At 40.4% G+C, this 27,757-nt stretch overlaps 1 protein-coding gene across 9 annotated transcripts in view; it reads right to left on the bottom strand.

The window, feature by feature from the left end:
• Positions 1 to 27,757, bottom strand: part of EXOC4 (exocyst complex component 4) — a 799,095-nt gene that overhangs the window by 407,314 nt on the left and 364,024 nt on the right. The window contains exon 11 of one of the 9 annotated variants that reach the window (XR_014833797.1): positions 23,919 to 27,057. The exons of the other annotated variants lie outside the window; for them this stretch is intronic. The gene's annotated coding sequence lies outside the window, so the exon portion shown is untranslated. Of the gene's footprint in view, positions 1 to 23,918; positions 27,058 to 27,757 lie in introns of those variants that run through there. 9 annotated transcript variants of the gene reach the window in all.

Raw genomic sequence — 27,757 nt, forward strand, 5'->3', positions numbered from 1 at the left:
AGGAGAAGCAGCAGCAGCAGCAAGTGCTGAATTGCACTCAAAGGTATAGTATTCTTCTGAGTGGATGCTTTTCAAATCTGCAGAGTTCCATCAGACCCTTTCAGGAGGGAAACCATCTTTTCCACAGCTGATAGATAGCAACACAAACCACAAACAACGGTCATCAAAATGTTACCTGCCTATCATCAAGAGGTCTTTGGCATCATGGGGCAGAAATAATACCTTAAAGGGATAGGCATCATTACGGCCATTCCTTCTCGCCTGCTATTCATTCTTTTTTAAAAAATTATTGCAATAAACACAGGCACACAGCTGCCTGTCTCTGCCTCCACATTTCCTTCCGCCCCAGCTCACAGGCAGCGGTTTCCCCATGTTCACCTTTGCTTGGAAAATACTCTGTAAAGAAATGACTGGTAACAAATTAGTCATTCTACAGTCTATTGATTAAGCCACACTAAATCAGGGTCACACCGGGTGTGCTTTGGGGGAAGGGAAGCAATCAATTCAAGGCTGCAAAAAAAAAAAAAAGAAAGAAAAATGAAAAAACATGCGCAGAAGCTTCCATTCTTTTTTTTTTTTTTCTTTTTAACCTCATTTTTAACATTCAGGCTGTGGGTCCTGAACATATTGCCCAAGGGCAATAACAAGCCCTGCAACTGGAAAAGGGAAAAGCAGGTCATCAACTATTATCTCACTGAACGTGGGGAGCACACAGGTGTTAGCGTCTCGAATTTTCAAGAAATGGATGCTCGTAAAAGAACACTTATCCAGAGAGGCAGACGGTTCAGTCATACTTTACTCTTTTCTGGGAAAAAAATGTATACATTAAGGCTGCTAAACAAATAATTGAAAGTAAAGCAAGGAGGGTTTCTCAGGAATCAACGCTGCAGAGAGCTCACACAGCAAAAAGAACAGGAAAGCGACTGACTGCTAGCTTTCCTTAATGTAGCACCAAACGGCAAGTCAGTGGAACCCTGTGATCCTAACCGGTTACGGTCTTCAGTGTGCGTGTGGGATCCACCTAGAGAGCCTGGTGAAGGGGTAGATCCCCCCACGCCCCGCCCCGCGTTCCGAGTTAGCAGGTTCAAAGTAAGGACTGGGAATCCCCACTTTTAATAAGCTCCCCTGCTGATTTTGATACAGGTAGTTCTTGGAAGGCAGTCTGACAAACACTCTAAAAGGATGAAATAGAACCAAAATAAGCAATAATTTGGCTTTGAAGAAAAAAAAAAAAAAAAAAACAGAGGAAGAAATTCAAATCGTAATACAAAAGCAGTCATTTCCCCCTAGGATGAGGCGAGATGACAAGGCTCTTTGAACATCCTTAATATTTACTCACTTGGTGAATGAATGAGTAAATACCCTCATAGTTAAGTAACGGTCCCCTTTTATTGAGTACTTACGTGACTCTCAATAACTCTGTGAAACAGAAAGAGAAAGAAACAAAGATGAAACAACCTGCTCCACTGTCACACAAGCAAAACATTTCAAAGCTAAGTCTACCCTACACCACAGTCCCACCTCCTAACCATGACGAAGAATCAAAGACTAATGATTTGAGGGCAGTTTTCCTAAGAGGGGAGAGCATAGCTCCTTCTGTCCTGGAGAACCCAGACCCAATAATGGCTCTTTTCACCCTTTATCTTAATCAGAAAAATGCTTCTCACAGGACAGATGAAGGTAAGTTTTAACCTTCTGGATCCTGTAAGGCCCTAAAAACACACTGGGAGGGGTCATGTGGCCCATGAACCCCTGGTTGCATTTTCAAGCCATAGAAAAGAAGAGCAACCGCTGATGACCAAACAAGTTCACACCAGCACAGTCTGGTGACGGTACCATGGAATCCCCGAACTCGACGGTAAGCTCACAGACCCTCGAAGTCCAGACAGATGCGTGTGGATCTCTCCCTCTCCCCACTCGCTGTCTCTGCACATGCTCTGCTCTGTGACAGGAAAGTATTCCCGGCCGCTCCGGACCAAGTTCAACTCATCCTCCAGGTTGTAGGACATTTCTTCTTTTAGGAAGACGTGCGTCATTCTCAAAGGCTGAGCTGGGTTACGCTACTAGAGTCCCCCATGCTTTGGGGGCACTTAACTGTTTCCTTCAAGATTCCGTACCTCCCCTACTAGCCTATGAGCACCATGGGGTTGGGAGTACTACGCATGGCTGTTTTATGGGTGGGCACAGGCCTGAGCATGCATACCGGGCTCCCTGAAGTGGTACAAAGGGCCTGAAAGCAAAGACCATGACTTGATTTCTTCTGAAAGCTCAGACCAATGCAGACCATTAAAAGATGCATCAAAAAATAAACAAGCAAACCACCCCGCCCCCCAATATCTCTTGGTTCCAAGTATTTCCATGGAGCCTCAGTGACCATTCACTTCTCTCCCAACACTGATTCCATACTCAACCAAGGCAAGATCCACACTGATGTTGCAAATAAGAGTACAACTCTTACGGGATGAGAAAGAACTCAAAAAAATATACTCCCCCCAATGCAATATGCTCAGGAAATTGAGATCATTTCTGCTTATAACTCCAATTTATATTAAAAAGTATAATGACCCTCTTTAGTGAAAACATATTTTCTAACTTGGAACATCATTGAAATTCAATTGTGTCTGTCAAGGGGGTTGGGATAGATTAACCACTACAGAACTTCCAATGACTTTTAAGATCCGTGCTTAAAAAATGTCCTCAGCAACAAAACTCTAAGAACTTCTTCAGAGCTAAAATGCAATCTCTTTTTAGGGGTGAATGTTAATTATGAGCAGTGAGAAATTGATGTCAGTGACTCTCTTTTTCTGAACATCCTTCACTAAGTGAAGAAGACAGGAGGGATCCGCAAACGTGCAGCTGTGATCTATGCAGCTGGCATGACTTACATGTTTTAATCATGCCTCGGTTTCTAGAAGAAATGCCATTTTACCTTCCCAGACTAAGAGCAAAACAGCCAAGAAATAATACCTGCCACTTCTGTTGATCTTGTTGGCTGTTGTTATAGCTTCACAGCACATGTTAAAGTAAATGAATGCGGTTTTGTTTTGTTTTTTCTCCTAAATGCTACTTGTTATTTGGAATACTCTTCTGAATTCTTTTCATGTCAAGGCCCCAAATCAGAAATCCGTCCCTCCTCCCCCATGTCTGAATTCTTAAACCTGGAAATCCAAAGTAAAATACAGGTAAGTATGTTGTGTAAAATATTAAGATATTGCTAAGAAACCGTGCTACACAATTTCACAATGGTCTAATGGATGTTAACTAATTGAGACACATCACATAGAGTCAGGCTTGATTCAATTAGTTCAAATAATTGCAATTCTTGTTATTTCTGAAATTATCTTCTGCTACAGATGGAAACATTTTTAAATGGGTAGCCATCTATCCTTTTATTCCATAAGGGTTCACTACAGTCCTCGCAATAAGTTTAATGTAACTGTCTTTAAAGGGTAATTTCATCTATATTCTGCTGTCTTTTCATTTGCACCATTATTTTAATTAGCAGGTCATTCATCATTTTACTAGAGCTTTTTTTTTTTTGTATTTGAGGGAGCTACTGTCACCTCCATAGTATATGTATTTAGAATTTAAAAATAATTCTCACCATTCCAATTACATACTTTGGATACTTTTCTATTTCTTCCAATATCCAACTTTGCTATTGTCTTTGCAAAGGCAGAAAAGAAAGTAGCATATTCTATGATTAGTGTGTTGTGAATCTCCTCTCCAATGTTGTCTTTGTCACTAGAGCTTAAAATTCAGACCTTAATAATTTTTTTTTTTTTTTTGGTCTTTTTAGGGCCACATCCATGGCATATGGAGGTTTCCAGGCTAGAGGTTGAAATTGGAGCTGCAGCTGCCGGCCTACGTCACGGCAATGCCAGATCCTAGCCACATCTGTGACCTACACCACCGCTCATCGCAATGCTGGATCCTTAACCCACTGAGCAGGGCCAGGGATCAAACCTGTGTCCTCATGGATGCTAGCCAGATTCGTTTCCCCTGAGCCACGACGGGAACTCCAGACCTTAACAGTTTAAGTGTAAGCAATCTTTGCCCAAGTCTTCCAGGCTTCAATATAGGAGCAATATATCCTATTACTTTACCACGAATGAGCCCTGAGAGACAGGCAAAGAGGGAAGAGCTGCTGGGCCCAGTACAGAGAAAAGGGGTAGATACTCTATACTTCACCCCTCCCCCAACAGCTCCCAAATGGTGAGGCCTCTCAGATCATCTAAAAATGATAATCCATTTAACTATCCATTTTCAGCATCTATGATAATAACCTCTACAAACATCATTCAGCGAGACCTCATGTTTCAAGTGCAATTCTAAGTAACTCTGGTATATCTGCTCCTCTTCTAACAATCCCACTAAGCCAATGGCATTATTCCTATTTTACAGATGAAGAAACTGAGACTTAGGGAAGTTCAGTAACTGAAATGGGAACAGCACTTAGATGGTGTGACTCCAACACCTGAATCTCAGCAGTATTTCTGCCTTCAGGGCTAAACTCACGCACAGCTCTCAGAATTCTAATGAGCTGAAGGCACTCTTTTAAATTCCTACTGAGGCAGAGTCTTTCATGCAGAATTGATTTTTATAAACCCTCATTCACGCATGCACAGAACCAGTGCTGAGATCACCTGGCGTACTACTCGATTTCTCATTAACAAACAACTCCATACATCAGAAACCCTATTTTATGAGTCCCAAAGCGGGGGGAGGGAAACACATGTCATCTATGAGGAAACTCAGGCCTTCCCGGGATGGCCTGTATCTTGCCCAACCAGGTTTCTTAATTACCTCCTAGTGGAACATGAATCCCTCCAGCCCTCAATTCCCCGCTGTCCCAGGCACTCTGAAGCCTTTCTCCCACCTCCCACCCTTTCTCCCAATAGAGAGCTCCCCACGCTTACATAGTTCTAGTTTGCTAACTTCCAATGCTGTGCACTTCAGAAATAGGGACGCTGTCTGGAGAGTGGCAACAGAAAAATATTCATCAAGCTGGGCTTCCTTATTCTTACCTGTCAAAAGAGGGGGAAATGGAGGCAGGCAGGGGAGAAAAGTCAGCTCAAAGTATCTGCTGAACTTTGGAGAGTTTACAAGGGGTGAGGGGATGTTTGCAGAGCTCGAGACCCGAGACCCGGGGTGGGGGTGGGGGTGGGGAGGAGATTGGAAAGGTTAGCCTGTTAACCTGCTAGAGGGAAGCAGAAGTTCTAGAAGGTAAAGGAAGGAGTGAGTTGTGTTCCAACAGAAAACTGTGCAAAAACAGCACAGAGCAGTCTTGTATACCCTCTGAAAAACGACTCCGACACAATTTCACAAATGAAAGGGTGTGTTGGTACCGTGGGTGTTTTCAGCTGTGATGGGCACAGCTGATCCTGGTAAAGTGCAGAGGCCTGCCTTGGCCTTTAGGGAAAAAAAAACTTCTAAAAGCTGAGTTATGGTTTTGGATTCCAAACCAATTCTGTGTTAATAGAGAAGCTGAAAATCTATCTACCAACAAACGTAAAACGTTATTAGTAATATTAATAATGTCTTCCTTCCTCTGTGCAGTTTCATTAGAAGACACCCTCGGGCCCATCCAAACCTACAAGAAATGCTCCATACAGCTGCTCCACTGTGGGTGCAAGTATGTAACTTCGGGTTTCACAACCCTTAAAGGACACAATCTCATTTGTTTGCTCATGTTGCTCTCTTGCTAAAATTTACCCTGATTAGAAAACAATAAGCAATAACATTATTATTATATATTAAATTATTACTGTTATAATAAATGACGTCATTATTTATAGTTTTAAATTTGTCAAATGTGTTTGCCCTGGAGATTTGTAGTCTTAGGTTTTTCTTCTTACCAACTAGGAAAAGCGGGGTTAAAACTCAAGTCCAAAAAAGGTCCACTTTCATAGAGTGCCTGGCCTGTGAGTGTTTAGGACAATGCCGCAAAAGCAATTTTTATTTTTAGATCTGTAAGTAAAAATGGCTATTATGAATGAGAGCTTGGAGAATGGAGAAACAGTCAAAATTCCATTAAAAAAGGAAAACCAGCCAATTGCTCTGAGGCTGACAGACAATGAGGCACCAAAGGCCATTGGTCCCCAGGCTGCTTTTCCCTCAGCAGGTGCCACCCTGTCTCCACTTCTCTCTTACCATGTCTCCTCCTTGAATCCTGTCTCACTCTCCCCCCCTGTTTCTCCTTCTCTCTGGATCCATGACACTCTTTTCCTTCTTCTTTAATTCTCCTTTGTCACTCTCGACTCCTTTCCTTTGCCCGGTTCCCTCTAAGTGGCTTAAATAAAACTGAGAGCTTTGGGGTTCTTTAACAACAATGGTTGTGTTCATTAGAAACGCATTATAATCTCTATATTATGTTAAAGACAAATTAAATAGCCTATATTTCCCTAAGAACAAAAAGAGAGAGAGAGAGAGAGAAAACTGAATTTACCAGTATGTAGCCTTAAATTTCTTTGGGAGTCATCAAAAGAAAAAATTCCCCACCGTGTCCCACCTCATTAAAAATACGCTGCACCTCTAGGCTGTTGGTAAAAGTAATCACCATTGACTTTTTCCCCACACATACGCATCTCACAAAACATATCCTCCTATCATAAGTACTTATACGGGTAGTTTTCACGTGCACTGAGGTAAGTACTGTGGGATGTTATGAGGGAATGGCAGTTATAAACCATCAACAGCATAGCCAAATTACCTGGAAAAGGAAACCAGCCAGCTTTTCTGTTTATCTCTAAGCTAATAATGCACATCAATCTACCAAACAGTATCTGCCTCCTAGAGTTTCCGGGTTTCAACGTGAGGTCCTTGAGGGCAATTCTGGTATCAGAGCGAAGTCCTCAGAGTAATATTTAAAATCATCCTATTCAGTGAACAAACAATCTGTATCTTCATATTATGGTTTAATGCTATGAGGCTAATTCATACTACAAGTGATCCAAAGCCTATTCCTATTAGAGTCAACAATCCTTTTCTTATGATAATACCATAATTTTTCGGCTTAATGAATCATGATGTTTTTCTGAAAATGTTCAATTCAAAACAAACACGGGATCTGTCGTGCTAAGAGACTATGGAGGTTTAAGTTTTTTAAATCATTTTGTTTTGCTTTTTAATTTTTGGAAGCTACGTCCTCCGTTTCCTCTGTATGTATTCGAGTTTGAAGGAAAAGTTCCTGCCTCAGTTCAGAGTTTTGATCTTCTTGGCTATGATGTCTTCCTTGGCCCACACTCTAATGAGACGAAGTCTCCACGCAGGCTGTCAATCATCTACATCAAATGCTGAGCGTGAGGAGAAAGTGACTTTTTATTACAGAACTCCTAGCTCCTCTTTGGGGAGAAAAAGGGGGAACTGCGGTGCACAACTTCTTTCAGTGTTTCTTCTTTCGCACACGGTTGAGTACTTAGGACATACTCAAAGGAACTTTTATCATCGTAATAATTAAATCAGCAAAGAAACTCCCTGCCCCCCACTTTCTTCCCTTTCTTTGGGGATATGTAAGAAATGTCCACTCCAGAAATGAAACTGACCAATCTCAGTACCGAGAAAGTTTTATGTACAAGCTAAAATGAAAAACTTCTTTCGACTGTAGGATAAAATAACATAGAAAATAAAAATATGGCTCCTGGCTTTTCTCCCTCTTTGAATTTCTTCTACCACAGTTATTTTACAGATTCGAGTTAACGTCCCCATCCCCAAAACAGTAAATACCCAGCAGGGTAGGTTATTAATTATATTTATGGTAAGAATACGCTTTCCAGTCTGGGCTCTACCACCATATGAGGAGTCTGCCAGAATTATTAGTATAAAATCTTAATATAAGACTCACTTCCCTGTTCCAAGGCATAATTACTGTAGTAAGGGACCTTGAAATGGCCACTCCATTAGCTTTAAGTGGTGCTAATTAGGATTTATCATTTCCATCCTATGAAACACAGACGCAAATGTGAACCCCATAAAGTTTTGGCTCTTTCTATAAGAAAATACCAATCTGAAGATTAAAAATATGACTAAGTAGCCTTAAAGGGCATGATTTTCATTCGAGAAAGGAAATAAGCAGCCCCAAGTTGCTGCCAATGGGAAGAACAACTGAGTTTAAAGCTCCATTCCGCAAATTAAATTCTGGCTGCATTTTAACATCGAGCCTTTTTTTTTCCTTCCACAGTGCCAGAAATACATTCCAGAGCCAATGTTCTCAAAGTGAAAACATACAGTATTTAGACAAGCAGTAATTCGCTAGTAATGTTTCCACATAATCATTTCACACACGACTGCTAATCATGCCATGTGAGGGAAAGCTCTAAACTCGGGAACATATACTGGCCGTAAAATTAAATGATCAAAGTGATAAATCAAAGAGTGTGTTCTAAGATCAAAGTGATAAAGTGGTTCAGAGTATTAATAAAGTCCCTTTGGGATACTTACAAAAGGGGAGAAATTCAGAACATAACCAAATCTTAGAAATATAAACAATTCCTTTCTCTTATCTCTGAAATGTTTAGCTAAAACTATCCTTTTTTCCCCAAAGTAGTGATAGAATATTCAGTTGTTTCTCATTGAGTCACTTACCATGATAACTTCTAAGGACTAAAGGCCTTAAGAAATTATTTACTGGGGTCTATTCCAATAGTTTCCCCATCAAACGACATACTCCACCGTAACACACTCTCAAGCCACTAAAGGGTCGAAAGGGAGAGGTACGGGCTACACCAGAGCTTCTGAGGGCGTCCTCTTGCTGAGAAGCAAGGCATGGCATTCTAGACAACTCCATCGGCCTCCTCTTGCTCAAATGGAGAGACACAGAAGGGGGTGACTGCAAGCATCAGTGAGGGTTACAAGAAAAACACTGAGAGCAGGCATCCCCCCACCCCACCCCCGCCCCTCCCTGTCTTCTTCAGAAACACAAATGAGCACAGAAGAAGTCAAGTTATAAATAATCTTTAGTGGTTAAAAAAAAAAAAAAAAGTAGAAATGCTTCACACATGGCAGGATCTGGCAGAGTGGGTTATGGAGCCAGCTCATGAAATGCTCAGCTATCAAATTAATTCCAGTTGGCTGGGATATGAACCCTGTCACATATATTGAAAACGAGATGAAACATAACTAAACGTAATGATCAAGAGCAACGAAAGTGGTGCTGGAAAAGTAATCAGGGAGCTTCAGGCTTGTTTAATGATGTTGTCAATATCTGGAGAAGAGGAATTCCAGGGAACCAGAAGAAACCCCGGGGGGGGGGATTTCTGCAAACATTAGGAGGAAATTATATAAAGGGTTGGCAGTATCAGTCCTTTTAAAGGGGGGAGGGGGAACAGGGGATTATTTTAAGATAAAAAGCTCAAGAAAAGGCTAAGCTGAATTTTAAAACTTAAAATGATTTTCCTTTATGAGCGGTATACTGAGACTTAGCCCCACTCCAGAAAAAGTCCACTCGATAATCCCCCACAAAGGAAAACCATTCCTTTCACTTCTCTCTCTTCCTGATATTTAAGGCATGAGATGGAGAAGGACAGGAACATTAAGAGAAATGAATAAGAAAAACTAAATACCTCTACTGCTTTCCTTTCATAAATTGTTTATGGCACTGTTTCCCCACAACTTCAGGGTTTGTTTGTTTTGTTTTGTTTTGTTTTTGCTTTTTTAGGGCCACACCTGCAGCATATGGAGGTTCCCAGGCTAGGGGTCGAATCAGAGCTGTAGCCGCTGGCCTCCACCACAGCCACAGCAACACCAGATCCGAGCCGCATCTGCAACCTACACCACAGCTCACGGCAACGCCGGATCCTTAACCCACTGAGCAAGGGCAGGGATCAAATCCGCATGCTCATGGATCTTAGTTGAGTTCGTTAACCACTGAGCCATGAAGCGAACACCCACAACTTCAGTTTTTAACTGCTCCTCAAGCAAAATAACAGTTGTCCCCTGAACAACACAGGTTTGAACTGTACAGGTCCACTGACCTGTGGATATTTTTCAAGAGTAAATACGACAGTCTCACCCGGTCCCAGGTTCTTTGGATCCGAGGGAGCAGAAGGCCAACTATAACTTACAGGTGGCTCACCCTCTGCATTGCTCAAGGGTCGACTGTGTTTAATCAGCTGTCTCGCAATCTTTTCAGAAAAGGATCAACACTAAATGAACGCATAAGTGAATTTTAAAAATTAAGGAAATTTCTGAATCAAACTGCTCATCATTCACTCAAACTTTTTCAAATCAATATAGAGATGTGCCCATTTTTCCTCATAAGAGTTAGGATTATCAAGATGACACAAACAAATGTCCTGGGGTAAATCAGAACTGTTTTCCTCTCCTTTGATGGCTTCTATTCTATCATCTTGCTTTGAAATAAGGAACAAGGAATACATCATGTACATCAAGAGACAGGTATGTTTCAGGTCAACTCATAATAGCCACCATGAAGGCTAAAATACTTGAGAATTATATGATACTTGTCATATCTCACTGAAAAAAACAAGGTCCACAAGGGCAGGAATCATTCGAGAAATAACGTAATGCCACGAAATACATGGAAATGCTTGTATTTTCCGTGCATAAGCTTTTCAGACGATAATGCCAATAGAGAAGCTTCATAAAGAAGATATTCCTGCAGGTAGCACAAGGGCTCTTGAAAGTTTTCATTTCCCTTCCTATCAAGATCCAAAGCTGACAGGGAGACCACAATGTTCCATTCAAAAAATATCCAAGTGCTAATTCTTTCTTGCTATAGAGACATCCCTAATCTGTGTAGGGAAATTTTCTTTCGCATTAATTAAATTGTATCTTAAATAGGCTTGAAAATTTACCTTGGTTAAATTTATGTAATAAAGGTTATGGCATGCAAATAATTGTACCAAAACTCATCAGTTAAATTCCTAAAGTTTTCTTCGAAATCAGCCCCACCGTTTCAGACACTTATCCTTTAGAAGCAAAACCAGGAGAAGGGCATAGTGATGTCACCGTGACAAAGTACTCTGAGCGTCTGATCTTGACCTGGCCTGGGATGTCTCTGGGACCCAGAGCTGGTCATACTGCATCTTTCCATCATAATTTTCTTAAGAGAGAAATCATTTACTCTAACCCAGCTGGAGAATTATGTTTATGTACTACTTCCATGGATGAGTCCTAAAGCCTGAGAAACTTCCTATTTTAAGATTTTGGAACGGAGTCACATCCTTGAAATACAGAGCAGGAGGTCAGGACACCGGGGTATTTCTGCCTAGGCTTGAATCCTGGCCCCTCCATGTGCAGTAGGGTGATCTTGGTCAAACTCTCTAGGCTTCAGGATCCTCAGCTATGAAATAAGGAGAGGAATAATGCCTACCACATAGAGCTGTGGTGAGGCATGATAGGTTATACATATCACGAGGGCGCAATCATTTCAGTTATTTTTATTACTGTTTACCTGAGTTGACTGAGACCTTTATAAGACATGGGGAGACGGTAAAAACGACACCCAGAAAGTACACTTAGATGATCAATCCCACCCCACCTTACCCATTCCTAGAATTCAGAATGTTTCGAAGCTCTTATCTACTCCCTTACATATAATCTAAAACACAAGGATTCAAGATGTATATTCATTGCTCTAAGTACAAGTAGGAAACAATATTCGAGAAATGCAATGTTTGCATGGCGTCAAACTTGTGGTGGCAAATTGGATGTGAGCAACACAAGCACAGTCACTAGGACTGTATCAATAAACGGCCTCCTTATGACTTCAGTGATAGTTTTCCTGGAGTTTACTGTGATAATGAATATAGACAGCATCGATCCATTAAGGACCATGCCTGCTGCCTTAATACATTCCCTCAAGTAATTCAATCATGTTTGTTCAGGAGAGACTTTGAGTTATCTTAGGGACATTCAAACGCAGCTTTCTCAGGATATGCTAATGTATTTAAATTAGAGAGGGGCTTCCTGATTGCATTAGAAATGCATCCATCTTCCCCTCCTTGTCTTTGCAGAGGGCAAGCCACAGCCTTCATCACAACCAAATGCAAACTTCTAGGCTAGGGTTGCTAATTATATTTAGGAGAGCAACTGGTTTCTTTCTCTGGAGTTATCCACCAGCCACCAAACAGTGTCTGAACCAAGTGTAGCCTGCATAATCATATTTCATCCAACTCCCAGTTAAATCCATATGTGGGATTTTTTTTTTTTCAATTTGACCTCAACCACTTTTTTAAAATTATTTATCTTTTAGGTTTTTATTTTTTCTATTATCGTTGATTTACATTGTTCTGTCAATTTCTGCTGTACAGCAAAGTGACCCACTCATATGTGTGTATATATATATATATATATATATATATATACACACACACACACACATATGGGTCTTTTTCTTACGTTATCCTCCATCATGTTCCATCACAAGTGACTAGATAGAGCTCCCTGTGCTATACAGCAGGATCTCATTGCTTATCCACTCCAAATGCAAATAGTTTGCATCTGCTAACCCCAAACTCCGAGTACATCCCACTCCCTCCACCTCCCCCATGGCAACCACAAGTCTGTTCTCCAAGTCCATGAATTTGTTTCTTTTCAATATAAGGATAAGTTTGGGAGTTCCCACTGTGGCTCAGTGGAAACGAATCCAACTAGGAACCATGAGGTTGCAGGTTCAATCCCTGGCCTCGTTCAGTGGGTTAAGGATCTGGCATTGCCATGAGCTATGGTATAGGTTGCATACAAGGCTTGGATCCCACATTGCTGTGGCTCTGGTGTAGGCCGGCGGCTGTAGCTCTGATTAGAACCCTAGCCTGGGAACCTCCATATGCCACAGGTACAGCCCTAAAAGGACAAAAGACTAAAAAAATAAAAATAAAAAAGTAAGTTTTGGAAGAGAGTCTAGAAGACCAGGAAGAAGGTAAAAGGAAAAACAAAATTTTAGAACTATCAAGGCCTACTTTCCAGAGAAGGTAGGGAAAAAAAAAAAAAAAGATAATGGGATATAACTAATATTTGAAAGTAAAAATGTCCAGTTCCTGATATCACAGTTCAGTCAAACTGCTAGAAAGGATTCAAAATGTCAGCAGAGCCTTCCTTCCTCCCCACCTCCCCCAAGAATGAATCAAACTTCCTGCAGACTCTCCAAAGCCTGTGACAAAATGCTTCGTACACCTACATCGGTGATGGTTTTTCTTTTAGAGAGGCGAGAAAATACAGGAAAATAAAAATTTTGACAGCCTTTGTGATGTTCAGTAAGGTGGAAGGATGTTTGCAAACTTCAAACCTGAGTGACTTGTTGTCGCACCTTTTCTGACAGGCGACGTTAAACAAATGTCTCACATAGGAGGTACCTCTGGTGTGTGTGCTTGGGTTTGGGGAGCGGAGGAGAGAAGGCGCTTTATGTGCTGTCATGGGAAATTAACGGTCTACCTGAAGGAGTTGTATAGACAGTCACTTTAAATCAGACACAGGCAGCCTGTCAGCTAACACAAGCAGTAACGACAGCAGAAGAGGTGACTTTCTCTCTTGGCTTCCTCCTCATCTCTACAATGACCTAAATCAGAATCAATTCTCCTTAAATAACTTCGCCATAACCCACATTTGGAAATTTTGTAATTTACCTATTTGGATCTCAAAGCAAAGACCTTGAGTTTGAATACAATCCAATTCCTTTTCTCAACCCTATTCTTTTCCTTCTTTGCAAACGTCACTAGCAATGGAAGATGTTGGCATTTTCCCCTGATAAGGTTATTCTTTAACCTAACATTTTCACTAGGTATGGGTATATTATTTTCAAAATAAGACTGTGTCCAGCCCTGAGCCATCTCAAGATAATGTGTCAAGTGCCGTAATGAAAACACGGCTAAAGCAAGATAACGTATAAAATTCAAAAAGAAAGTTTCCAAAAATTCAAAAGGAAATTCATCTCATATCATTGCAAGGGTAAGTGAGTGTAAGACCAGGTAAAAACAGATAGAGAAGATGACGCCTGACTGAATCTGGAAGGACAAGGTGTGTGCCAGATAATGAAAATGAAGAGAAGGTCAGCTTGGGTGGGTAGATGTGGGACAGAAGTAAATTCAGATGGGTCCTATAGGATGACACATCTGGGGAAAAGGCAAGCTTCCGTGAGCATCTTCAAGGTCAACGGTGGCTTACACTCCACACAGAGGTATTCTGACCCGACGGGCAGACAACGGTGGTCATTCTGGCTTAGATATAAGATGGATTAGAGAAAGTTAGGTTTAGAGTAATGAAAACCCATTAGAAAACTGAGAGAGGAAAGCCATGGCAATAGATGTGGGAAGGAGAGAGTGGACTTGAGACTTAATTATGAAGCATAATTGACAGAAATGAACAACCGTGTACGAGTGGGGTAAGGCGGATAAGAACTTCCTAGATGGACACAAAGGTTGTTTTTTTTTCGTTTGGTTGGTTTTTTTCAGTCTCAATCACTGAAGAGCTGGAGGCATCATCATCTCTCAGGATAGGGAATAAAGGAAGATTAGAAGCAGGAGGAGACTGGGGCTAGGATATGAGTAGGTGTACAGCAGTAGAGATTGGGGATACAATTTTTTGACAGATAATTATTGTTCCCTCTGTTTTAGAACTGAACCTGCTTCCTGGACCTATGGAGAGAGCCTCATTTGGAGATGGCATTTCGAAAGTAAGAGCTAAGGCCACTGGATGGGTGAGACAGTGGCAGAGTGAGCAGAAGAGAGACAAGGAAGACTCTGGAGAGCTTGGGTTGAATGAGCCCAAGGAGAGAATGGAACCCTCCCTGAGAATGAATGGTCTGAAGGCGAACAAGAGGCCAGAGAGGGTAATGACAGAGAAGCAAAGAAGAAAGGTTGAAATACCAAAGCATGATCACTTGTGTAAGGTATTAATGAAATCAGGTAAGACGAGGCGGAAACATACCCTTGGGACTTGGCAGTGAGACGGTGACTGGGCAGGAGTGTGCAAATGAAGGGCAATGGAAGGAAGGAGATGAAGAGCACAGAATATACTTGAACTGCTTAGTAGGAAGGAAAAGAGAAATTTAAGTGATGTGTGGAACCATAAAAAGAGATTTTATAAAACAGGAGAGGCTGAGCATATTTACAGGTCCCAGGGAAGGAGGCGAGATAGAGAGAAAAAGACCAGAGACAGAGGATCTAACAAAAAGAACAAGGTCTCAGTGGGGGTGGAAGGAGGTGGGATTAAGTCTAGAAGAGAGAAGTTCCCGTCGTGGCTCAGTGGTTAACAAATCTGACTAGCATCCATGAGGACACAGGTTCAATCCCCGGCCTTGCTCAGTGGGTTTAGGCTCTGGTGTTGCTGTGGGCTGTGGTGTAGGTTGCAGACACAGCTCAGATCCTGCGTTGCTGTGGCTGTGGCTGGCAGCTGTAGCTCTGATTGGACCCCTAACCTGGGAATCTCCATATGCCGCAGGTGTGGCCCTTAAAAAACAAACAAACAAAAAAAAAGACTAGAGGAAAAACTGTCACTGCAAAAGGAAAGGGCACACAAAGAGATGCACGTCTACAACAGCTGAACATCTAAGAGTAAAGAGCAAAACTTAAGGAAACTCAGCACTAGTGGGTTAATGGATTTCTCTCTCAAGGATCTTCTTTTATTCTCAAATCACCAGGATGCTTTAATAGGAACCAAAACCTTCACAAAGGCACGGACAGTTTCTGGCACAGAGTAAATGCTCAATAAATACTTGTTGAAAAAAACTGAATAAATGAATAAAAAGTAACTGACAGAAAAATACGATTAAGTTGAAGAACTGCCCCCTGAAAATTCAGTTTAACTACAGTGAACTCCTATTGAAAGTCGGAGCTGCATCTTCAAAAATCAACATGTCAATCAAAAACAAGTAAAAGAGAAAATGTAATGAATTAAGGCTTACAAAGCAGAGGGCTTCCAACTTTCAAAGAAGGGTGTTGGGTCCTTTTTATTCTTCAGTGAAATCCGCATTTCAATTTTCTTTAAAGCTTCAAAATGAGAAAGAACTGTAGATTCACTCAGATGCATTTCTGAGCAATGATGCACACCTTTCTCAAACCTGCTCAGCATTTCTAATTTCATTTTAAAAAACAGATTGAGTAGCCTCTTTTCATACAACTTTCTTTGCTCTTCTTATTTCCGTTCTTCCATTTAAAAATAAATAAACTATGCAAACAAGATATCGATGGCTTTGCTGATGCCAGCACCCCCAGGCACTCTGGGCAGAAAGCAATAGCTGTCTGTGGGTGGCAGGCATCTCTGCTGACAAAGGAGTTCTAGCGGCCACGGGAGAGGCTGCAGACGGATTAAAACTCAGAAAACAAAGCAGCTATGACAAATATGACTGTACAGAACAGATGAGATTCTAAAAGTAGCTAAAGTGAAGGCAATGAATGGCTATAATTAACAAATAAGCTTAAAGTCTGAAGAGGTTAAAAAACACATATCTTTTAATAGGCAAGCATTAAATTGCAAGAGTCCAAGGCCTTCTAAAAGAGTATTTAATATCTATCAAGTTTATTTTGTGCATTTACAACCAGCCCACTCACTTACCAACGATTCATTTGCTCACTTACTCGAAACCTTTTTCCTGACTGTCCATTACAGACCGGAAGCCTGGCAGCTGGGTCCAGGCCTGCTCACTGCTTCCCCCTGGCTCCTGGTCACTCCCTCCGGTCCCACTTCTCACCGCCTCCTCGCCCACCCTGGGACTAAATTGACTGTTTCCAAGCATTAGCCACATATTGACATTTGTCAAAGAAGGTTGACTTAAAAGTTGCCATCTATTTGTCTCTGAAAAAAATTATTAGTTCAGAAGTAATAGGATTTTTTAACTTTTCTTAGCATTGAAATTCTTGTTCTTGAATACGACTGGCAAACTATATTGCTTCAAATTGTTTTTTTTTTTGTTTTTTTTTTTCATTGATTGATTCATAAAGCCCAAGTCTGGGAAATACAGAGTCGATAAATTTTAACATCCCAGGCTTTTACTTTCAAGGCTGTAGGACACAGTATACATTCATTATCTAGGCGATCTGGCTTCTGGGCATCCTGGCCCTACCTGACCCCACAGAGCCTCTCTTACTTACTCAGGTGGCTCCTTGTCTGCACAAGATAGGAAATCAAAAGATTTCTTGAATTAATTTATTCAATTTATTTTTTATGGCCACACCCCTGGCATACAGAAGTTCCTGGGCCAGGGGTTGAATCTGAGCCACAGCTGTGAACACACTGAGCTGGGCTGGAGATGGGACCTGTGCTCCCCAGCAACCTGAGCGGCTTCAGTGGCATCCTTAACCCACTAGGCCAAGGTGGGAATTTCAGAAAGGTGTTTTGAAGAAGTGTTCATTGTAAGCAGCTCTTAGGACCATCAAATCCTAAACAGTTCTCATTTATCCCAAAACAGGAATTAAATATTGTGTTTTTATAATTGCTAATTTCAGTGGTAAACTGATACAGTGACTGACACAAAGGAACCAACTTCTGCTGTTACTCCCAATTACCTGGTAAGTGACACAGACACGATGTTGCACCAAAGACACCAGACACCAAACACCAAACACCAAACAGGACTTACTCTACAAAGCACTTCATTTAGATGAAGTTCAAGCACAGGCAAAACCTATCTATCTACAACCACAGAAATTAGAATAATGACTACCTCTTAGGGATGGATATCGACTGTCAAAAGAAGGAATTCTTCTGAAGCACTGAGAATGATCTATTATCAATATTTCATATCTTGACCTAGCTTGTGGTTACAATTGAGTATATATGTAAAAATTCATACAAATATATGGATATATGTAAATATGTATGTAAGGATTCGTACATGTTAATATATGTCATATCTCAATAAAAATGAAAAAAAAGATTAGCTTTCAAAATATTTACAAATTTTGAATTTGTAGAGCTCAACTAAGTAAAATACTTCAATATTCTCTCACTAAGGAGCAATATTCCGGAACTTTGTGGCATCACACTCTTGTCTTCTTGCCAGGTATCAAACCCTTCCTTACCTATTTACAATGTAGTAGTTTGACTTGAAAGAATGCTCATTGATAGAGTTCCCGTCGTGGCTCAGTGGTTAATGAATTCGACAAGGAACCATGAGGTTGCCAGGTTCGATCCCTGGCCTTGCTCAGTGGGTTGAGGATCCTACGCTGCCGTGAGCTGTGGTGTAGGTCACAGATGAGGCTCAGATGCCGCGTTGCTGTAGCTCTGGTGTAGGCTGGTGGCTACAGCTCCGATTAGACCCCTAGCCTGGGAACCTCTATATGCCATGGGAGCGGCCCAAGAAATGGCAAAAAGACCAAAAAAAAAAAAAAAAAAAAGAATGCTCATTGAGTTTAATAATAATAATCACCAAATAATTTTCTCCCACAAATACTGAAAACTACTTGAGGACATCAAAAACTCCAGTATCTATTTCTTTGTTTTGTTTTTTTGTTTGTTTAGTTTTGTTTTTCCATTATAGCTGGTTTCGTGTTCTCTCAATTGTCTACAGCATGGTGATTCCGTTCCACATACAAGTATACATTCTTTTTTCTCACATTATCATGCTCCATCATAAATGACTAGACATAATTCCCAGTGTTATGCAGAAGGATCTCATTGCCTATCCATTCCAAAGGCAATAGTCCAGTATCTATTTCAGTTGCAAGAGAAAAGAAAGGACAAACCCAGCATTTCAAAGTTCAAAACTACTGCCCTTATCAAAAAATGAAATGGGAGTTCCCGTCGTGGCGCAGTGGTTAACGAATCCGACTAGGAACCATGAGGTTGCGGGTTCGGTCCCTGCCCTTGCTCAGTGGGTTAAGGATCCGGCGTTGCCGTGAGCTGTGGTGTAGGTTGCAGACGCGGCTCGGATCCCGCGTTGCTGTGGCTCTGGCGTAGGCTGGTGGCTACAGCTCCAATTGGACCCCTAGCCTGGGAACCTCCATATGCCACGGGAGCGGCCCAAGAAATAGCAACAACAACAACAAAAAGACAAAAGACAAAAAAAAAAAAAAAAAAAATGAAATGAAGGTAAGTAAAAATTGAATCTTCTTTTATGATATTTCTACCTCAATTCCTTAAACTGACTGTGCTTGCTTCTCTTGCTTGAATCAAAGAACTCTACTTTCCCACTTATTAAACACCAGTCTCAAAAAAATACTGTGCTTAGTTTGAGATTTCTTTTTGTTTTTAACCACATAAAGGAAAATTAAAAGGGTTTCTTGACCATAAAATGGAAAATATTTCACATTCAGTACGACATATTAAAAAAAATAATGAGTAGTATTAATGATTAAATGTTCAAATGACATTTAATGAAAGTTAGAAAGTTGAAAATGACCAAGGAAGAGCCCAAAGCAGAAATAAGAGAACGAAATAAAAAAGAAGTATGTTTTCTGAGGGGTAGGAGGAATGATAAGATAATCTTCCAAATGATATTGAGAAACAATGTATAGCCAAACACCCGAAGGAATGTAAGTTATTAAAGGGAGAGATCAGGTTTTTCCTCTAGGTATTCCTATGCTGTTTTTGATACCAAATTAGATTACCAATTTAAGTTTCAAAATCAGATGTAAATGGGCCTCTGGCTGGACGTAAACCTATTTCGATGAATGCTGAATAAGCATATTTTGGCTATTGCAGTCCAAAACAAATACATGTTCAGAATACATAAAAAGCAACACACAAATGATGTCAACATTTTGCACTGCAAAGAATCTTCTCTATAGTCTTTTATGTGTAAGCCTCCAATAATGTGCATTGATAATTATAAAATTTAATTGGTAACGATAAGAAAACCTGCAACTAAAATATCACTGTAAATCTTGATTGAAAATCACAGCAGCAGTTGTGATGGGTTTAGATTTATTTGACAATATAGCTTTAGTCCCATATTAGTTCTACAGCAGAAGCAAGCCTGCTTTTGACTCAAGAATCACTGAAAGGGTTAACTTGCAATCACATGGACCCTGTTACTGGCATAAGAAAAAAAAAATAGAAAAACAGAAAAATTGGAGCAGGGAAGGAAAGAAGAAGATAGAAGGAAGTCCACTGTGGAGAGGGGTGCAGTTCCTCTAACGACTGCTCTATATATAGCCATGACCCAAGTTTCTATCTTACCCTGGGTCAAAAGAAGAAAGTCAAAGCTGTAATGATACGGAAGTCAACTGAAACATCTTGACCTGGTCAGTGATGATCACTAGCACTAAACTGAAATATTAAAAAAGCAACCCTAATGAGCAAGATTGGAAGAAATATTTCTACCCAGATTCTGAAGCTGCATAGTATATTAGAAAGACGTCCAATCACAGATTTAAAGAATGTAAATCTGACAATTCAGCATCTTCTTAACTGCATCTTGAATTCATCTTCTGATTAAGCATCTCCAGGAAGGATACTGACTTCCAAGGAAAACTTTCCTATTTGGGGATTGCCTTATTCATCAGAAAATTCTCATTATGTAGAGTCAACATTGCTGCTGAAATGTTGAAATTGACATGTGGGCTGGAACCTTGAGGGGCTCTCTATTTCACTCAGTAATATACAATTGCCAGTTAGCTGCAATTAGTGTTTGGCCACACATCACACAACATGGTTTGAAAATACCAAAGTAGAAGAAGAGCTTAGGAAACAATTTTATAATCTCTAAAAGTTACGTTGTTTGAAAATTAAACGCATTTAACATTTATAAGTTCTAAAGGAGAGACTCAAACGTGGGGTTGGAAATCTCACTATACCACCGCTCAAGGGTTTCACGGGCCTTCACAGGTCAGACAGTCTGAAAAGAGCAATATTTTTCATAATTCTGAGGACAGGGAAAAAACCCATTGTGTTTCATAAAGATGCAACAGGGCAGCCACATTTCCTCCCATGCATGAATAATGTATGATCTACAATGTTATTTGCTAGACTGTCTAATCACCAGCATCTTTCAAAATGTCTATATAAGCTTTAGCTCATTAAGAACAAACATGTTATCTGTACAAAAATATCACATACCTGTGAACACTCAGAATAAAATTCTGCTGGATGCCAATGCGCATATCAAACTGACATGGGTAAGCTAACTTCTGTCCATTTCTCAAAGATACAAATATTGGGAAAAGAAATACAGAAGAATTTAATTTCAGTTTGTGAAATGCATTCATGCTTAATCAAACGCATGCACACACAAACACACACACACACACGCACGCACACACACTTTATCTACCTAGTACCAAGAAAGAATCAAGGGGCTATGCATCCTTTTAAATAGAAGTGGAAAAAAAACTTAACAGAAACAGAAGTGGCTACTTAAGAAAGCTTTTAAAGCAAGGTTTCTTCTATTAGAAAAGGTTTTATAATCTTGAAAGGGGCTTCCATAATTCATGAAAGAATAATAAGGCAAAGTTACTTTGTGCAATCATAAGCTTGCAATGTGATAATAAGACAAAGAAGAGGAGAAAGGCAAAAGTAAGTTTCTGATAGGTACTAAAAACAAAATACGAGATTAAATTAAAAGAGTAGTAGTTTAGGACCAATGCTGTTTAAAAAAAAAGAAAAAAAGGAAATTTCTAAATTCACCTTTTCTATATTTTATCATTTAATAAACACTATAATTATGATAGAGGTAAAATGATGTTAAAAATAGCTTGCCAGGAGTTCCCGTCGGGGCTCAGCAGTTAAAGAACTTGACTGGCATTCATGAGGACACAGATTTGATCCCTGGCCTTGCTCAGTGGGTTAAGGATCTGGCATTGCCGTGAACTGTGATTTAGATCCCAGACGAGGCTCAGATCCCAGTTCCGATGGCTCTGGCATAGGCCAGCGGCTACAGCTCTGATTGGACCCCTAGCCTGGGAACCTCCATATGCCGTGGGTGTGACCCTAAAAAGACAAAAAGACAAAAAAAATTAAAATTAAAATTAAAAAATATATATAAATTTAAAAAAAAATAGTATGCTGGAATTTCCTGGTGGCTCTGTGGGTTAAAGATCCAGCACTGTCACTGCTGAGGCATGGGTTCAATCCCTGGCATGAGAACTTTGGCATGCCACAGGTGTGGCCAAAAAAAAAAAAAAAAAAGTATACCATCTGTAGGTACAAAGGAAAGAATGACGTATTTCAATATCATATTAAAAATAATTTCCTTTATATTTTTAATAGTATCTGATTAAAAAATTCGCTTCAAATCAACAAGTATTTGCTAAGCACGCCTGTCAGCTTCCTATTCATTCTTTAAATAAATATTTATTGTTTACCCCACTTATACAGAAGACACATCTGAACCACTATCCTCTCTTTTATTTTGGACATAACATTAAGAAAAGATCCCAAAAAGGGAAGATAATGAAGGGCAGAAATCCAGGACGTTACAGGAAAACAGACCTGGAGGTTTGAAGACTTAAACGAGTCTTACCAAATTCATTCCTTTGTTAGTATCAGAAAAAGTAGAAAAGAATTTTTGTGCTAGAGTAGGTTTATATGTATGTGTATATATATATACACAGACACACATATACTACAGAGCAGGTTTAGACTAATATAATATTTAATGCATATGGAGTGACGTGATTATCCCTGATTTCTTTTTTTTTTTTTTTTTTTTTTTTGTCTTTTTAGGGTCACACCCACGGCATATGGAGCTTCTCAGGTTAGGGAGAGGTTGAATCACCACAGCCACAGCAACACCCGATCCGAGCCACGTCTACAACCTATACCACAGCTCAGGGCAATGCTGGATCCTTAGCTCACTGAGCGAGGCCAGGGATCCAACCTGCATCCTCACGGATACTAGTCAGATTTGTTTCCGCTGCGCCCCCATGAGAACTCCCCGGATTTATTTTCTGTTCAAAATGGTTAAATTTGTTGGCCAACTGTATTACAAAGCACAAAACAAACCACAGGTCTTCTGCACAGCCGTTCATCAAACCATACCACTTCTTGAAGAGAAAACAGCCATCGCTAGCTCAGCCACAACTATTTAAAAACTCTCATCTATCTGCAGTGTCACACAGAAAAACTCCTTCATCACATCTTGGGAGGCTAAAAGCATAATAACATTCACTTGACATCTGTGGATAATACTGCCCAAGTTGGCTATATAGCAAAGACTTACTTTCCACTTCAGGAGAAATAACTGTTAGGCGGGATAGAGGATTTCACTGTACCAAACAGGGGAGTGTTACTGGCTTCTCCCTTAAAAAGAGGGCTTCCTGAGAGTCCAAACTATACTAAGATAAAGCCACAGAAAACAGTTTTTACTGGGAGCCATCACAGCAGGCTTTCGAAGCCTTTGCAAGTTTCTGATCTAGTCGCCAAAGTTTCTTATAAATGTAAATACAATGTCCTCCGAGCTGTTTAAACAAAAAAGAAGGAATTTGGCCTTCTTTACCCGGTGTATATGCTCTACGCCTCTTTCCCATCATGTGCACCAGTGACATCCATCCCCATTCACAGTTCCTTGAACCTATTCTTCGTCTTCCTTTTGATTTTTTTTTTTTTTTTGGCTTTTCACCACCGCACCTGTGGCCTATGGAAGTTCCCAAGCTGAAGGTCAAAGCAGAGCTGTACCTGCCAGCCTACAGCACAGCCACAGCGATGCGGGATCCAAGCTGCATCTGCGAACTACACCAGAGCACACAGCAACACAGGATCCTTAACCCACTGAGCGAGGCCAGGGATCAAACCCGCATCCTCAGGGATAATAGTTGGGATCGTTACCGCTGAGCCACGACAGGAACACTGTCGTCTTCCTTTTCACCCACCGTAACCCCTGCCTAGGTCACTCTCCCCAGAGAGTCACATGGGGTCCTCCCTCAATTCATTTTTAAGTCTCATCAAATGCCATGTTCTCGGCATGGCCTGCCCAGTTCACCCCATCTAAAATACCATGCCTCTACTTCATCCGCCATCACGTCCCTAAATCTTTGTTGTTCTTCATGCAGCTATCACTACCTCATACTGTTTGCCATGTATATTAGTTTATTTTTTTATTCTGACTTTTCCACTAGACTAAATTCCACCAGGGAAAAGTTATTGTTCGTTAGATGGAGAAGACGTGGCACATAGTAAGTGCTCAATAAATTTTATTCAATGGATGACTGGAGTTCCTGCTGTGGTGCAGCAGACTGAGGATTTGCTGTTGTCTCTGCAGCAGTGCGGGTTCAATCCCAGGACTGTTGTGGTGGGTTCTGGATCCAGTGTTGCCTCAGCTGTGGCTCAGATTCTATCGCTGGCCCAGGAACTTCCATGTGCAGCCGAAACAAAAAGGAGAGGGGGATGAATGGATTTTTATTAGGAACAACTGTAACAATGAATTTGATATACCTCTGATGAACCAGTATTGTCAACAGGTGATATTATAAGTACCATAATTAATGAAACACACAAATATAAAATTGTAACTCACAATGATCATTGACTTTGGAAAGTCACTTTTAGGAACATGTTAATGGCATCATCAATTTGGGAGCCTTACATTGCTCCAGGCTGGGTTTTGGCCACTTCTTGACCTCCTAACTCCAAACGCTCCTTAGCCATCACGGGTATTTCAAAGCTATTTCACAACCGGGTCGTGGGTAACTTTAAACCAGTTCCCTCCACTGCGCTAAGTGGCAGTTTCTACATCTGACAAGATTAACTTTTAGAAGTTATTCTTCTCCATAATTACAGGCAAATACGATTAGGCGGTATGATTGCAATTACTTGCTGTTCCTACTACTGTTTGCACAAAGAAAGGCACGTGGGCGACCAGAGAGATGTTGTCTATCACCAAGGCTCAAGTGGTCAGGAACGTTTCATCGCCCCAACTGACCCAAAAAACCAGCCTACTCCTTACTGACCAATAAATATTTCATTTTCGGTTCTACCCAGGAAGCCTCTAAGTGCTGCCCAATTTAACGAAGTGTGGCTGAAAATAGTGAGAAATGTTCACAGTCCGGATGTGGAACATTCCAGTTGTGTCCAAAGAGAGGAAGCATCAGTCACATTTTTGCAACTTTAAATACCATCATCATCCCCCATGCCTCTAGCCTCTTACCTCTGCCAAGTCACCCCAAGACCGCCAACATCTGCTCTTCAATTTTCTCATAAGAAACGTACTTTACAAATACAAAGTGCTTATTTCCCTAAAGAGCCACACGCCTTTTAAAAGCTGGTTGAAGCAGATCAGCAAAAGAAACAACACTCTGTCGTGTGGACTTTTAAATTTTAAATGTCAGGCCTTTGGAGTCCCTAAACATTATAAAAGCATTTCTCAGTCACAAAAATCATAAAACTCGAGCGAGAGAAGACAAAATTCAGACCAACCAACCCTTGTATTTACAGCTATGTAAAAACTCAGACCAACAGTGATTTGGCCAACATCAACGGTAAAAAAGTGTCACACCTACACACCCCCACCCACTTTCAGTGGTCTATATCCCCTGTATCATGCAATTTATACAAAACTCCTTTCCACTGCAACAGCTCCCAGGCTAAAAGAATGCCTGAGGCCCTACGGGTGGGAGCATAACGGTGGCATCCTTGTTACAGGAGGCTAGGTGAGGACTCAGTAAAGAGACTTCTTTGGACCCCTGTGTCCTCAGCTCTGACCTGTCTTGGCTCTGAACACTTGAAATTTTTGTTTCCGAAGTGATGATGGGCTGCATTAAATCCCATCCTCTTTCTTTGATGATTCCCTGTTTAAAACCCAACATCTAGGTGTGAGACGGGGCAGATGCACCAATCAGATGTGTGACTTTGGCTACATCAGTAACACTCCCCACTGATGTGCCTAATTGTTTTGGAATGAGCACAATAAAAAATGCATGAAGAGAGAAAGATAAACCTAAGGCTATTTCCTAAATACTTTGGTTAGATGTTGTAATTTAGATTTTTAAAGGAGTAATTTTTGTTGTGACCTATTTTTTGTTACATGAAGGAACTGTATTAATAAATCTATGGTACAATATAATCTCTGTTTTTAGGCTTTTAGAGAATGAAGAATAATGAACAGTTAAAAAAACAAAAGGAAAACTAAATCTGCACTCCTTCCCCTCAAAACCCCACAAATAGCAGCCACAAAGTAATTTCAAATTTCCAGAAATGGCTAGATTGTATATTAATTGTAATTAAAATAACCTTTGCACAGTAAAATGAACACTTTGTTAGTAAAAGCTTATTTATACTTAGATCACAGCTAATAATTACTATGAAGTAATTATTCAAAAATAAAAATATTCATAAAAAAATCTAAATACACATCAGACCTAGACTAAAGAAAGGAACTATGTCAAATTTCAACATTAAACTAACATAACTTTCTATGTCAACTATATTCTGATAAAATTCATTTTTAAAAATAAAATCTATTTATTGGAGTAAACCCATCCATTCCTCTTGAATGTTTCCAGAAAAACTAAAAAAAAAACAAAAAGCAAAAAAAACCCAAAAACCCCAGCAAATACGCCTGGGTGGGGGGGGGGGGGGAACCAGTCCCATCATTTTCTGGGTCTATATTTTGGTGAAGTATTTCAGAATCTAGCTAGGCTTGGTTCGAAATCTTTTTATTTCAATATGCTTTTGTTCATTTAGACCCACAGGCAGAAAAATTGATTAGATGAACTTTTATCACCGAAAGCTTACATTAAGGATTTAATTGCACACAACGTCTTGTTCGGCTAAGTAAAGCAACAAGATAAAGAATACTATCACCCACCTTTCTAAAACTTTACTTCCTAAAGACAAATTGCTGGTTCCTTAACTGGAAACAAAAAAGAGTAAGGAAAAGAATTAAAGCCAAGGGGCCAAAAGAATTAATGGGTAGTGGACCAACTGGAAGTTGGTATATTTGCCTCTAGAACCCCATAGGGTTTCCTAATGATGAGACTGCAGTGGTTATGACACAAGTACAAGAGTAAGTTTGCAAGGTTACCAGATCTGGGACCTTGTACAATGATATTGTAGGAGGACAGTATGAACAACTGCTAAGAATATACGAAACAGAATAATGGGAATCTGCATCTCAGTGTTTCCAGTAGTGAAAACCTTTAGGTTGCAAAGAATGCACAGCCAATTAAATAAAAATTATGAAAATATTTTAAATAAATGAAGTACAAAAAAGTTGTATTCATGGAGTTCCTGTCGTGGCTCAGTGGTTTACAAATCCAACTAGGAACCATGAGGTTGCAGGTTCGATCCCTAGCCTCACTCAGTGGGTTAAGGAGCTGGTGTGTAGGTTGCAGACCCAGCTCGGATCTGGCATTGCTGTGCCTGTGGTGTAGGCCGGTGGCTACAGCTCCAATGAGACCCCTGGCCTAGGAATCTCTGTATGCTCTGGGTGCGGTCCTAGAAAAAAAGGCAAAGAAAAAAAATACAAAGTAAAAGGTCGTATGCTAAGTTTGAGGAAAACAGAATACAGGTGTTGCTGGACAAAGGGGAAGAGTAGCAATGAAAAAGGAAGGACCCACACACTTCAGGGTTCTCTCCTCCAACAAAAACATTTGAGATGACCCTGAGAAAGCGTGAGACAACGACATACCGTTTACATTGGTGTTGGCTTGTTATAAAAGCCAACTTGTGAGAAGTCCCTTCTAAACTTGCTTTTTGAATACAATTTAAGTTATAAATAAAGAGTAATTACTATAATCAATTAAAGAGAATTTGGATGGAAAAATGATGTGAGTCCCTCCATACAAGTAGAAACACATTAGGAGGCTACCTACTGGGTAACAGGATAGGTGACAGCTCAATAAGGTCAAACTGGTTTTGAGAGGCTGTACCGATTTACACACTGGGTATAAGAAATCCCATTGATCCACATCTCCTCCAGTAAGTGGTG

The sequence above is a fragment of the Sus scrofa genome, chromosome 18, assembly GCF_054392235.1.
Source record: "Sus scrofa isolate SSC_HxYL_T2T_F1_AM1 chromosome 18, Sscrofa_HxYL_maternal_Yorkshire_Landrace_v2.0, whole genome shotgun sequence".
In the NCBI taxonomy this organism is placed as follows: domain Eukaryota; kingdom Metazoa; phylum Chordata; class Mammalia; order Artiodactyla; family Suidae; genus Sus; species Sus scrofa.